The 14,207-nt window shown below is 36.6% G+C and overlaps 1 protein-coding gene across 1 annotated transcript in view; it reads left to right on the forward strand.

Moving 5' to 3' along the window:
- Positions 1-7,416: 7,416 nt before the first annotated feature.
- JAKMIP1 (janus kinase and microtubule interacting protein 1) overlaps positions 7,417-14,207 on the forward strand; it is a 146,676-nt gene continuing 139,885 nt past the window's right edge. The window contains exon 1 of the mRNA XM_026846680.1: positions 7,417-7,529. The gene's annotated coding sequence lies outside the window, so the exon portion shown is untranslated. The remainder of the gene's footprint in view (positions 7,530-14,207) is intronic.

Below are 14,207 nucleotides of genomic sequence, written 5' to 3' on the forward strand. Positions count from 1 at the left end.
CTAAGGTTGCTCTGCTATCAAGGAAACAAACCATTAAATCATTCCTCATGTTCTTGTCTGTAATCCTGACTTTTTTTTTTTTTCTCTCAATTTTCATTAACTCTGTTCTGCTTCATTTTGAAGAGACAATATGCAACCTTAATTGTAGCTTTTTGTACTGATATGTGCAAACACAATCCATCTCTTTTGTTTTTCATTTAAAAAAACCTTCCATATTTAGAATAGTTGCTGATTTATGATACTTATTCCAGTGTTACTCTGCATTATTCAGGAAAACCCGTTTTGTAGTTATTGTTTCATGGTTTATTCATGTTACAATAAAACATTGTGAGTTCATGATCTAAAAGGTCCTTTTTTCTGTCTTGGGAAGGATGCAGATTTTATGACTTCTGTTGTAAATTTTGTTAAGATTTTTTAAAATATAAAACCTCATCAGCCCTAACTTCAGTAATAGGGAAAATAGCTATGGTAGTTAAATAAAAATGGTATAGATTCATTCTCAATGGGACAAAATGGAACTGTAGTAGTAGTTTAATTTTAGCTCATTCTTTTTCAGTGATACTTCTCTGCACATTATTATAAATCATAGAACTTTTTTTTAGCATATGGAATGTTTTCATAGGCCTTTCTTTGAGATCACTAAAACTTTGAGTTCATTACTTCCTTACAGTATTTAATCTCTTCATTTGTCTAACAAGAATGGCAGCTTAAGGGAAACTTCTGCTACGTATAGTTAGATCTTCTTCCCCTTTTCTTCTCAGCACAACACCAGGCTCATAGATCTGCCATTTCATTCCACAGCTACCTTTGAATTTGACACGTTATTTTTTTACCATATAGGCTCTCAAACACATGCATAAATGAAAATGAAGAGCCAAATGTATTTGGAAAGCTTCCACCTGCAGATGTTAGTTTAAGTTATGCAGGAGTGGATAAGGTGCTTGATGTAATGAGGAATAGTGTGGAAGCGTTTTTTAGGCACAGGAACTTGTGTCTTGTTAACAGTTCACAATGGGAAATTATGTCAATAACGAAAAAGATACAGAGTGGCAATTTCTCATTTATCTTTCTGTCCTCTGGTTTTAGGAGAGGTGTGCCTAATACACGTTATATAAAAACATACAAGCATACACACACATGTAGGTGGTTTAGTGCTGTCTTAGTAATGTGGTGAATAACCTGATTAACTGAAACCAGTTTCTGGAGGTGAAAGTCTGAGAGTTAAGTGAAAATCACTTAAATGGTGAAATGTTTAGAAATGGCAAATAGACTATTTTATATTGATTATGTCCTCCTCAAAAAGCACAGTCCACGTTGGTTTGCTTTGGTTTGGTTTTGCTTTGTTTTTAGTGGAAGATGGTTGAAGAGCATCTATCTTTGTTTCGTTTTGATGATGACAAGAGAACCTTGATGTAAATACGACTTGTTTTGTTTGTTGCAGATGTTTTTTTAAAAAACTATCTATTTAGTCTGCAAGCTGGCATGCTGTAATCAGTGTAAAATTAAGAGGGGAGCTATTTACCTTATCAGCTGAATGTGTATTTGTTCACGTGTTGTTTACTTATTCTCTATGCCACAACCTTAGAGGATCAGGATGTCTCTCATAATTCTTTGAGGTTTTCTACTCAGTTTCCTTCTTGTTTTCAGTCCACCTTAACAGTATTTTGCCTGCTCTCTAGCACCCTACCTTGAAAGTAGAGAAAATGGAAACTGTTTCAGAAAGTATATTTTTCATATTTCTCAGTGCCATTTTGACTTACCTTTCATCCTCTTGTAAAACTGACAGTTGTCCTTCATTTCAGTTGTCTTTGACAAAACATTAGTATTGAGCATTCTTAGTTGCTCTTACGATAGCTGTTACATTTCCATTCAGTACGGAAGTGTCATTATTGTCACCCAGCTGTAGTTTGCAGTTTCACTTTTGATTTAGCACGGCTGTTAAGCATGTGCCGCAGATGAAAATCATGGGTTCCTGGGTGTAATGTCAATAAATAGTGTCCCTTTAGCTAAGGTAAACATGGTTGGCAGCCTTTATTATGGGCACTGGCTGCGTATCTGGTTGCTTTGACTTCGCTATGCAGGTGAGAAGGTGATTTTTTTCCCCCTCTATGACTATAATGCACTCAGGTTTAATCCAAACATTATCTACTTTAAGATGAAATGAGCGAAGTGGCATGTTAGTGTAATTGAAACTGAAGTATTATTATTGTTATCATTATTATTATTTGTATAGTGAGAATAGGAGTGAGCCACTGCAGAGCAATCTTCCTTGGGTTCTTCTAAAATTACCTTATTTCTCTTCTTTAATGATCAGAACAAGGAACATCATATCTATCTAAAGCAGACCTGTGTTGAAAAGACTCTCCAAAGTGTCAGTGATTACAAGGCTGAGATTTCATATTCTTTTTCTAACTAGAGCAGTATCCATCATCCGGTAACTGTTTATTTACTGCACCATAATGCTTCTATTTATGCTAAGTTAAGTGTCAAATATTTTGCATTACTTCTCACAAGCGTGCATTTGAACTGCCACCCAAAGGTACAAGTCTTTATTTTTCTTATGAACTACTAATTCTCTGAACAAGCTTGTTCTCCACATTTATAAATACTTGTGGTGATGTGATGCACTTGTATCCTGAGTCTATTCAGGACACGTTTCTGGGGTGGAGATTTTACTTTGTGAAACAGTGATTTCTATTCTGTTTGAGTCTCTAAGCTGAAAGTACTTCTGTAATTTCGGAGTAACTCCTTCGTGTAGCTCTTTCTGCACTATCTGGGTGTAACCACACTGTGGTCCCTATCAGGATGGAGAGAGTGAATTGTGTGTTGGTTCTCTTAAATTGCTTAGAAATGAGAGATGTGCTCACAAGAGCACAGCTTTTTCCCTACCAAGGTGTAAAGCATTACTTCCACAATGTTGTTACCTTATGTTTGTCTACTTTGAGTTACATCTTGGCATTATCGGTAGAACAGATCATGTCTTAATCATTCATTGCTAAAGTTGTTAGGTACAGAATATATTATAATTATATTCTTGCTTTATTTCTTAAAGAAGAATTCAGTCATTTTTCCTCTCATATTGTTTCCTGGACTCTCTGTTTCTTAAACTGAAAAGAATGATCTACAAGTCCATTTTATCCCAGTTTCTTATATCGATGTTTTTTGAGATTTACTCATTTTAAGAAAGATCAGAGTGAAAACCTATCATCTGCACTACAGCAAAAGAAAATAGTTCAGCTGACCAATAAATTCTCACAAAGGCAGACTTCAGCTCCTCAGTGCAGCATAATCCTCCTTAGAAGATAATCATCCTATGGGCTTTGGCCACTACCACGTAGGATAGGGAGGGAGGATGGGATGCTGTGCTCCAACACTTAGTGTCTGTTCTGGTAATTCTGAGTCTTTTAGCAAAATGGCAAACTCCTAAAAACTTTAATTACATTTGCTGTAGCCTGGCTTCCTACGGAAATGAGGCTTAAATGCTTCTGCTGTCTCTTAGTCCCCTATGACTAATTTTTGCATTTGTTGGCCAGTTTCAAACTGCAGTTGTAAAAAGGGTTGAAGTCTCAAAGAAAATGCTCCTGCTCAAGAACTCAAGATGTATATACTTGACTGGGAAGGTTAGATGAGCCTTTTTTTAAACCAGTTTCACTGTTGAATGGCATTGTATTCTCTGCTGTGTGTTACCTTGAAAGTGAGTATTTTTTGACTATTTTCTTTTTTTCCTGACATTGTATTATATCCCATAATTAATGTTTTCTGAGGTTTTTTGGTTTTGTTTGTTTGTTTTTAATGAATTGCCATCATATATTATAATTTCTCAGGATTTTTTTTACATTCTACCAGCCAGGAAGCCAGGGCTTTTATTACCTCTTGCAGCAAACCCCAAAGCTTTCCTGCACTCAGCTATATGTTAATTATACCAAGCTTGCCTTTATGTTAATAACAAATACTATGTGCATACCTTTTTTTTTTCCGGATTTTTTTTTTTTTTTTACTATTGTCCACTGTGTAAGAAAGCCTGAAATATTTTTTTTCTTCTATTTTTTCTTTTTTCCATCCTTTCACCTTAGCCTTTCTAGATGGCTTCCAGGACAGAAGATAGATGGCTATTTCTGCACCACAGTGGGGAACCATGACCACAGCCATGGTTAGATATATCTGAGCTAGATTTAGTCTATTTAGCTAGATATTAGGAACCTAGCTATTGGGTAATGAAACAGAGGTTTCCAAGAGTAAAAACTGTAAATACAGAGAATTTGTGTGTGTGTCAAGAAATGTGCACTCGGAAAATACTTCAAGGATTAACATACAGATAAATAGATATCTTTTATGGAGACACTGTGGAGACAGCATATCTGATGAACTGGATGAAACAGAAGATTCCTGCATACTAAAACTATAAAATTATTTCATAATAATGCCAGATTATGCTTTAAGAGGGGATGTATTGGAGATGTGTCTGATTTAAACAGTATTTAAGATCTGATCAGAGTACTTAGTGTACTTAATGTATATATTGTACAGGAATTGAGAGAGACTAATCTTTCAAAGAGCACGGAAGCAACATAGGATTCTAATTATTTGCCTTTTTCTCACACAAAGTAGAGGAGTATCTTAAAACTTCAGGTGTCCCCATATCACTGTAGGTAATAAAAACTGTGCATTTCTTACAGATTTAGATCTGTAAATCTAAAATCCTGTTGGATATTGGTAAAGCAGAGCCTTAAATATCATGATTATCAAGCACAGTAATTCTCATCCACAGAAAAAGCAAAATATACTGCAAGTTTGCTCTTTGATATCTAGGATATCTAGCTCTTGTGCATCTGCTGCAAAAATGCATTAGTGGTTCAGCTGCCACCATCAGCTGTAACTGGCATGTGGAGTAAGTGAGCTGGAAAACATCCCATGGTCCTGCACTGGAATGCAGTAATTGACAGCTTTTTACTGGAAGGTGGCACCAATGCATGAATCTAGCACAGTGTGAAGCTTAGATCTGCAGAATAACTATCCTGCTCTAGCTATTTCAGATACTCTGGAATAACCTCTCTGTTTCTCAAGGAAATTATTTTTATTGGTATATAAATATATTGGGAGAGGGAAAAATGAAAATGAATGATATATTCTGAACTTACCGTAAGAGAATAACTATTTCCATGGTCACCTTTCTTATGAAAACAAGTCTGAAGAAGCTGTATGGAAAGTAGGTAAATCAGTAATTGTGAGAAAGATGCAGAAGGAGATGAGTGAGTTAAAAGAATATGCTACAGAGAAAATAAGAAGGAGTGGGTGTCTATGTAGGCAGTTTTGTTGATGGCAAAATGGTACATGTTCTTATTTTGCTGTGTGCTTTTTCATGATGGAGGAATGGATGTTCTACACAGTGTAAGATGTCATTCTGTTTTCTACTATAAATTTTTCTTCATATGTAGAAGTAATCATTAAAGCTTAGACATATTCTTTAGTAATGAAACTGTACAATGAGAAACTCTTATTTTTGAGAGCTCTTGAATTACACAAACCATTTTTCCTCTTTTATATTGCCTGAGATACACTCTACCCCACAGGTGATTATAAATGTTGTCATGGGTTCGTTCTTGCAAGGGTTGTAGTTTTTTTCCAGATTTTAGCATGGCCCATGCCACAGGTATTTCTGACTGATGTAACCTGCCCAGAAAAGTGAGATTGCAAGTGAGTACTTGTATGTGTTAAAATATTAGTGGACAAATGTGACTTTGGGGCCACAGTCCAAAACCTTAGTGACTGAAGATGTGCACAGACCTTCCTCTTGGTATAACACCAAGCCAGGACGTTTGTGAATTACAGCAAGAATAAATTGTTTCAAGTTGTATTGTAGTTCTGAGATTCTTTAAACCTGCTTGTGAACATCCATGTCACAAACCTTCATAGGATCCATGACTACATTGCTAGGACTTTGTTGGCTGTGCTTAGTTTTCTTGTGAGTTTGAGGTGAGTTCAAGAGCTAAGGCCTCATTTGAACTGCCTTAGAACTTATTTCTTAGTATTTTGTCACTGTTTCTGGGGAGCAGTATTCTTAATCCACCAGTGTTTGACTTCCAGCTACAATGTGATCTATTTGGTGACAGACCTTGAGCCTGGATGAAGCTTTCCAGAAGGGGGACTCGTGGAGAAGATGTGTAGAAGGCATTGGAGACGCACAAACACTTCTGTGTTTGTTTCCAAACCTCAGAGGTATTGACAGGACACAGGGTGAACTTCTGTGTACTAACCTGGCAGAACACAGTTAGTGTTGGTAATTGCTGTAGATTCTTGATAGACACTTTGGGTGCAGGACAGGCAGTATATACTCACCGCATCACAGTACCTAGTAGATTTTTGATGCCAAGAAATGGCCGTGCATTTGAAGCAGGGGAATTCTTATAGTGTATACATGCAATGCTTTCCTCATCCTTGCCAGTGGGATGGCTAGGACAATAAAGAAGGCAGTTACTATTGTCCTGTGAGTGTTGGTTTATTAGTTCACTGCAGGTCTGTGAGCCTCCACTTCAGTACTAGAAAGCCAGTTTGGTGCAAGGCTGCAGTCGGCTGCACAGGTGGTGCTGCTGGCTACTGTACCACTGAAGGAAGTAGTTTTTGAGACTGGTCTTTCTGAATGACTCTATCAGTAACATGTATTCATGGAGCACATAAATAGGAAAGAATAATACTGATATTTTTATAAGTCTCAGCTGACCACAAAAGTCTTCTTCAAGAATATCAGTGTGGAAGTCCTCAGATGTCTGTTGCGTGCTGAGGTCTTGGCAAATAGAATTTAACTTTCTTCAAATAGCAGATCAGATTGTCTTCATGTTTTGAGAACTTTCTTGTTCATTTTTGTTGTGGCTTGTGAAACTGTGCTTGGTTCCAAGGTGTTTGATGGGAACGCTGCAGGCCGTGTGCATTTAGCTGGCTGAAGGTGCTAGATACAAACATGACTGGTACATGATCATGACCACTGCCATCCTCATTGTAATTTGCTACGCAAATAGCATGTATGCTGCTCCAGGGGAAAAAAATCTCATTTTTTTTCTGTGTACAAGTCACTGTTGCAGAGGTGATAAACATTTAATCTTAAAATAAATTTTGGGGAGGTGGAAGTCTACCTGAATCCACCGAAGCAAACTGCAGGCCTCTCCTCCATATGGTCTTTAGTCTGATATCAACTTAGAGACCTGTAGTATGCTGGAGTTTGCTGTCTTGTGACTTTTCTGAGATAGCACATAAAATTGTATTGCAGACTGGTTAACCAAAATGACAAGAGCAGAGAGGTGGCTTGTAACCCAGGTGCTGAAACTTCTGGACAAATCTTCAGTGACTATTAATAATTTATTCTCTATGGAAAACTGTCAAGTAGTTCCTGATTTTTTTTCCCCCCTCTTTTTTCCAGGTAAATATTTTTAGTATGCTCAGCTGAGATGTTATAGCTCATTGAGAGCAAAACTGGTTCCCTTTGGAATATGGCCCCGCACACCCACTCACATACTTCTCTGACTGCATGTGCCCTGGTTTGTTCCTGCTCTTCTCTCCTTGCCAGCAAGGTCTCTTCTAGTGCTACTTCTCTTTGAATTAGAGCCAGTCGGACCAAATGCTTTTTATCTTGACATCCCTTCACAGAGATTTCATCCCATCCCTTACGGAGTTTTTATCTCTTCAGAGATTTTTAAAGCATATCCCAGTATCAGCTTCTGTGCTGTATCAAAACTTATAGATCACACTGGAGCAATAGTCCTGTGATTCTCTGGTTAGCCAGTATAATTCTGCATTGCAGTATCTAGGGTTGTTTGACATAGATGAGCATGTTGCTGGAGAAATGGTGCAAACCATGTGACTGAAGACTTACATGCTATTTAAATGCTGTTTAAATCCACATAAAGTAATAAATAGCTGAGCCCAGGAGGAACATGTGAAACAAATTCCAGGAAATACTGGCTTACAGAACTGTAGAGTGGCACTGAAGACTGTCAGCCCTCGGTTCCATCATCTGGGCTTCAAACTGGATTAGGTGGTACCTATGCAGATGTGAAAATGAAGCTTTAACCTATAACCATGGCAAGCTGAGGTTCAAAGCCAGCTCTAGATCTGAGATTTCTTTTCTGAATGCTGTTAGTAGTATTTGTGCTAATAAACAGCTTAGAATAAGCTTGCAGTGTAGTGAGAAATATTGGTCTCAGTAGGACTGTCAGGTTAAAATAATGTTTTGTTTTTAGCAATTTACAGTTTGAAGCAAATCAATTAAATATCAAAGCTTCATTACTTAAGCAGTTCAATTACATTTTGCACTTCTTTCTCTGGTTTTGTAATGTTGGAGTAAATGGGCAAATGCTGTGGTGTTTGTGTTCAAAAACATGTAAACTTTTTTTTTGTTGTTGTTGCAAGGCAAAAAAAAGATTGCATTTCTAATAACACTAGGTTGTATGGGAGCCTTAACCTGCAAGATGTGGCCAGACTTACACGTTTGCATGATTGTAGTGAAGCTGTGTGATACATTTCAGAATTGATACCTACATCACCACCGCTAACAAGGGGACAGTCTGCAAGTTGGATCAGAATTTGACTCTGCTTCCATTCCTGAGTGTAATGTGTGGGCAATGATAGTCTTTGTATAGAGATTTATTTCATCTTTTAATGTCAGGGGAGTTTGATCTGCTGCTTCTGCTTTTGGAATGCTCGTTGTGGAAGTATGTCAAGGAGACAAAACTATCATCCTGTTCCTGATAATGCAGAAAGCAGAGTTCTCAAAGCTGGGAGTTGTTTAGTCATCCTTCTGCCTATCCACATGGCAGGAAAGGAGTAAGATCTTCTGTCATCCTTCTACATGAGATACTGAGCCAGCAGGAAAACCCTGTTCATAATGTTGATCTGTAAGTTGGAGCTCAGCTTTGCATCTTCTAACATAGCTAAAACTCATTCTGGTTTTGATGATGAGTAAAATTTATATTCAGATGTTTCATGTCTCTGTACAATATAGTCTGCATATTATTTTATATGTAGTTGATACACCTTCCTTCATAGCATGATTTCTGTTATTGAAGTTATTTTGTCTTCTTTATCCATGAAGCACCTAACTAGTGTGTATCTTGAATTTCAGCTTTTTCTGATACCTGTTTCATTCTACATTTCCTTTTTGTATAATTGCTTCTTTTCCTCCATTGAGATTATCTGTCTCTGTAGGGTGAAATACACTTTTCAGTCTACACAGATCATCTGTATGTGTGTGTAATATACTTTTATTAATATTCATGTCTTCATATCATGCAATTTTAATAATAAATGTTACTGTTGGATTCAAATCTGCCCATATAATGCCAAAGAAACACATTTTAGAATACATTTTACTTCTGCTAAACATGAGATTTATCTTTCTGAGTTCAACATCAGCTTTGTACTTGAAGATCATGTCATGTTGGATGACTTCAAATTTACAGAGAATTTAGTGATTTTGTTTAATGAATTTTTTCTGAATTGGCCTTACAATAAGAAAAATGACCATTTTTTCTTTCTTGTTAATAGCAAGCTACTTCTTTTCTAATGCCCAGTTTTGCTTTTAGTTAGCTTATTAACTACTTTTTTTCTTTTTCTCTTTGAGTGAGTGTAACCATCCTTCTAAATTTTAAATAAGTTATAAATTTTTAATTCTGAGTTTGAGGCTCAGTCCACATACTGAGTCATTGTTTAATGCCAGATTTTCCACTGATTGTATTGTTTGCTTCTCGGACATAAAGATTAGCTCTCTTGAGCTTGGGAAGAATGCTAAAAATCAGTCTTTATCAAAGCAACATTTATAAAAACTTATTTTTAGACTTTCCTTCTTGGTCTTCCACCTCATTGTGCAATATATAATATGCACAAAGCCCTGGGTGAACAGTGCTTGTGTGTTCAGCATCTGGCCCTTGTTGTGCAGTTCATCCCAATGACCTGATATGGAACAGGATTCCTGTCTCCCTCTCTCCCAGACTGAGCTGCTTTAAATTAATACATTTCCAGTGGACAACCAGGTCAATACTGAAGTTACTGATAGATTGGAGACAATTGCAACTTTTGAGATACGTTCAAATGCTGTCATATTTAACTACTATTTTTCTGTTTTAAATTTGAAGGATTGAAATCAACAGGTTAATTGCTGAACATGGAGTGAGACAGAAGAGAATTATGTTCTGCTTCCTTTTCACGTTTTTCATTTTCACGAACGGCAGTTTTCCGTGTTTCAGGTGGTAGCTTAAGGCAAGAAAATCTTGGCAACAGAAGTCTTCACAGAAAGCTTGAATACCAGGCAGGTTGCATTAGACGAAGTGTTTACATTGCATTCTCATGATGCAGAAACAGTGCCTTAATTGATAGGTGCACCATGTGGTGGAAGAAATAATGGGATTCACATTCTAGCTCATTCCCATCACAGAACAAAAATCTCTGATCTATTTGTATGTAATAGTTAAACAAGCTAAGGGCTCAAATTGCCAGTCATCAAATCTGCTGTTCTCTTCCATTCTTCCCATAAGCTTTGTATTCTTTTCTTCTTATGATAAAAAGAGGCCATTATTTGTTTTTTCCTGTCATCATGATTTTTGATAAAATATTAAAGTAAAATAAATGTAAACTGTTTTTCTTTGAGGCACCTCATTGTTTCCTTTGTGAAGAGCTAAATTGGTGGAAGAACTTTCCACTGGACTATAGCCTTAGCTTCTCAGAGAAATAATTAGCATCTGAAGCCAAGATACTATGTTTATGGCCTGTTGGCCTTGTTTGTCTTTGGGAATGCCATGTCTCTGTTCCTGGTATAGTCCCTGTTCTCTGAATCTTGAAATTTGTAGACCTGAAATAGCAACATAAAGGCATCCTAGTGCCCCAGAGAAAATGAGATAATCTGCAACTGCAGCGCTTTGAACTGCATTTTTGGTGCTTTTCCTGTATATACAGTATCAATAGACACTGTGTAAAGAATGCAACTAGTGACACCAAAATTCAAACTATTTTTATACATATATGATTTTTGCACTATGATCATTAATTGATATGATCTTCAAGCAAACAACCCTTTATATATAGCCAACTCTAGAAACAACAGGTACTAAAATGCGTGGTGCAATGGTAAATCATAATGATCAGTTGCTAATTTTTTCTTCAGTTTGTTCTTGGGCCTTTTATTATTCCTGTCCTTGTTTCTTACATAGCTGTTTTTTATTGCATGCTGTGCTTGATTTCAAGCAGCACCATGATTGTATATGGCAAGGTGTTTACAGTAGGTGACTCGGGTCAAAAAGCATGTTCTGAAAGTCTTTGTCCTTTTCTCTGCTCCATTTTAACATGTATAATCTTCATGTACTGCTTTTTACATACATCTTTTGTCACTACAGCTGTCTTTCATCATGAAGGAGTGAACTAAACTCTTTTCAGAATTTCTTTAATGCCACTTTTGATTAGTTGGCAGATGTTACCGAGTGACCGTGGTTCACCCTGGCCCCTGCTGATCCCCAAGTGCCATATGTGTCTGCGAGACAGGTGGCTGAATGCAGGAGTCTCAGCTAGGGAGGCCTGCCTCTCAGTGGATGCTCTCTGAAAGATGAAGATGTTTCTACGATGGATGAGCATTCTTGTTGGTAGATTTTTAATGCAAAAAGAGGCTACTGTGATAATAACTCACTTAACGTCTAATTTGAGACCTAAAGCATCTTTCAGTAATTTCTGCATGTGTTCATTAACTTGTAAATGTCGGCATCTGCTCTCTCTGTGAATGCTCTACTGTCAAAGAATGTACCAATTTCTTTACTTACCTAATTCGTTGACTATTTATTCCTCTGCCTCAGGAATCTCTTCTTAGTTACACTGTGATTATGGCTGCATAGCAAATGTAATACAAATAAAAATAGAGCTTCTGTGTTATAAATATGAGTTAAATTAGGCAGAAGTTTATTTTTAGGTTACTGATTATACTGATGATCAATGTTTTTAACAAGAGTGCTCTTTGTGCTGTGCAGCAATTTTTACAATGAAATTGTACTCTCATCATTGTGTTGACATGAAAGAGCAGGGGACTTGCTGGCAGACATATCTGGGTTAGGCTGCACTAACTCATTAGAAACTCCTAAAGCAGGATTACATAAATGGGACCCTATCTTCTCAGGTTAAATGTAGTTCTGTAGTTTAATATGTGGCTACCATAAAGTCACCCTGTATTGACTGACAGTAGTAGTCTGATTTGTTCACATTTTCAGTGCTATGCTTAAAAAAACCCCAGTGAAAACATAAATAAAATTCGCAGGTGAATCTTTCGTGGAATTCATTGTGAGCCTCTTGATGCTATTTAGGGCAGCGTGGGTTTTTCTGAATGAAAGTATTAATTAACTAGTCAGATTGGAATAAATTTGAAATATATACAGCATACTTTTTGTTAATCTATTTTTTCTTTAATCAAGTTATCAAAAGAATTTTTTACTTTTTAGGCTATAATCTTGAAGGGTGCTTCAGCAAAAGGACAGATAATGCTACTTTAACAATCTACCGATTAAAATATCTAATTTTGCAATATATCACAATCACAAAGAGAGTAAAGGAAATGTATTCAAGATAAAGGAATTAGTGGATTCCCTTGACCTCATTTTCAGAACTGCTAAATTTCCATTAAAATTACAAACCAAGTCATGGACTTCTAGAAGCAGTGTTCATTAGTAAGATGTTGAATATTATTTTATTTTATATTATTACTCTATAAATACTCAGCTTCTTGTATCATTATTTATAAGCACTGTTTTCTAGGAACATCAGCTTTAGGTTTCCATTCATCAGGTTTAAAAAAACCACAAGTAAAACCCAAAACCCCACAAACCCTAACATGAGAGTTCAGGTAGGTTTTAAACAGCTTTATTTATCAGTTTCTCTGTAGGGACTCACCTTGACCTGCAGTCAAAAATTACATAATTTTTCATGTAGTTGTCAGAATGCATAATTATGCACGTGTGTGTTTATATGGTCCTGTATATATTACTGGTTACACACAGCAGTCAGATTGAAAGGATTTTTTACAATGCCTTGATTTAACATTCTGGTCTTGAAAAGCCTGGTGACACTGAGTTTCATTCTGATGGCATCAGCACTGACTAGCTCTTGAGTAAGCAGCACTGCATTTGACAGTGCTGAAGTCTTCGACTTCTGTCTTACACCGCGAGTTGCATTTCTTAGCGTAGCATTGCTTTTTGTCTGTGAACATGTGGGGACACACCAGAGGTTCAGTTCCAAATATGAAGTCTGTGCCATGTCTGCTAGAGGTGCATATGCATGTCTAGAAATGAGCACAGTTGGGCATGAGTGAAAGCCTTAGCTGAAGAGATGAAGACCATAATTCATATTCGTAATGCCTGCTAATTTTTTTTTTTTTTTTTCTCTCAGATAAGCTTGTACAAATCTGATAAAGTCATGCCATATCAACGAAGTGCAGTCCAGGTACCAGTTCAGGGTTTTAAGAAAACCCTGTGAGTAGCTGGGAATCTCAGTTCTTCTATTAATTCACTGCATGCAGTAAATTTGCTGGGTTTTATATGTTGCATTATAAACAGAAGATTTACATTAGCGAGTTAGTGAGGACATAAAAATAATTAATTTCACACTCTTCACTTTACTAATGAAAAGGAAATTATTTATTGACCTTAAGTCTTAATTCTAAAGACTAAGAGCTGTGGAAGTCATATTTGGTATATGTAGAACAAACCCAATTCTCACTGGAGTATTTCCATTAGAAACACCTCACTGTTTTTATGACAGTCTTCTAAAGACAGAAATAAAGTTGTTCTTATGTCATGCATTAGAAATGTAAAAAGCAAGGGCTCAGTTCCCAAAATGTAAGTAATGTCATTAAAAGCCAGTAGGGAGATTGCTTAAACATTTCTTATAAGTTGGTCAGTGTTGCAGTTTTCCACTCTTCCCCACATCATGTGGAACAAATTTCTGACTGATAAATGTTTTCAGGGTACTTCAGGGTTTTTCTGGTGGAAGGAAGTTGAGGTGTATTGGAACGGTATTAAGAAAATATGCTTTTTTGCTAAACATCAGTGAGAATTTAGTACTTGAGAGCAAATGCACCTTGATGTAACTTATTTTCAGGAGAACTTCCCTAAATAGAGTATCCAAGATCAGAACTGGAGAAAATTTTTATTTTAAAACATGTAAGGGACAAATAGACTTGGTTATGCAAC

This window comes from Athene cunicularia (genome assembly GCF_003259725.1).
Source record: "Athene cunicularia isolate RWA chromosome 4 unlocalized genomic scaffold, athCun1 chr4_part1, whole genome shotgun sequence".
Classification (NCBI taxonomy): Eukaryota; Metazoa; Chordata; class Aves; order Strigiformes; family Strigidae; genus Athene; species Athene cunicularia.